Source organism: Artemia franciscana, chromosome 18 (assembly GCF_032884065.1).
Source record: "Artemia franciscana chromosome 18, ASM3288406v1, whole genome shotgun sequence".
NCBI lineage: Eukaryota > Metazoa > Arthropoda > Branchiopoda > Anostraca > Artemiidae > Artemia > Artemia franciscana.
In genome coordinates this window covers 8,387,703-8,387,983 of record NC_088880.1, presented here as the reverse complement: position 1 = coordinate 8,387,983, position 281 = coordinate 8,387,703, and positions in this window count along the sequence as shown.

Here is a 281-nt window from a genome sequence, read left to right as displayed (position 1 = left end):
GGTGTTGGGGGCCAGCCATCCTGTGCTTTTGTACACCCTTCCTGTTTACCTTCCCCAGATTTCTCCAGGTACCCATTTAGAGCTGGGTCAACTCTGGCTGAGCTTACAGAGTCATGCCACTGACCCCCATTGCAAACTAAATAATTGGGTACTCTAGGATTCAAACCCTTGCCCTCTCAGTCAAATAATGTATCCATAGCACCTTCTAATTTTTTCATTTAGACTTTGACAAGCCTATACAAAAAACTAACCAAAATGGATGAAATTCCTACTTTATAATT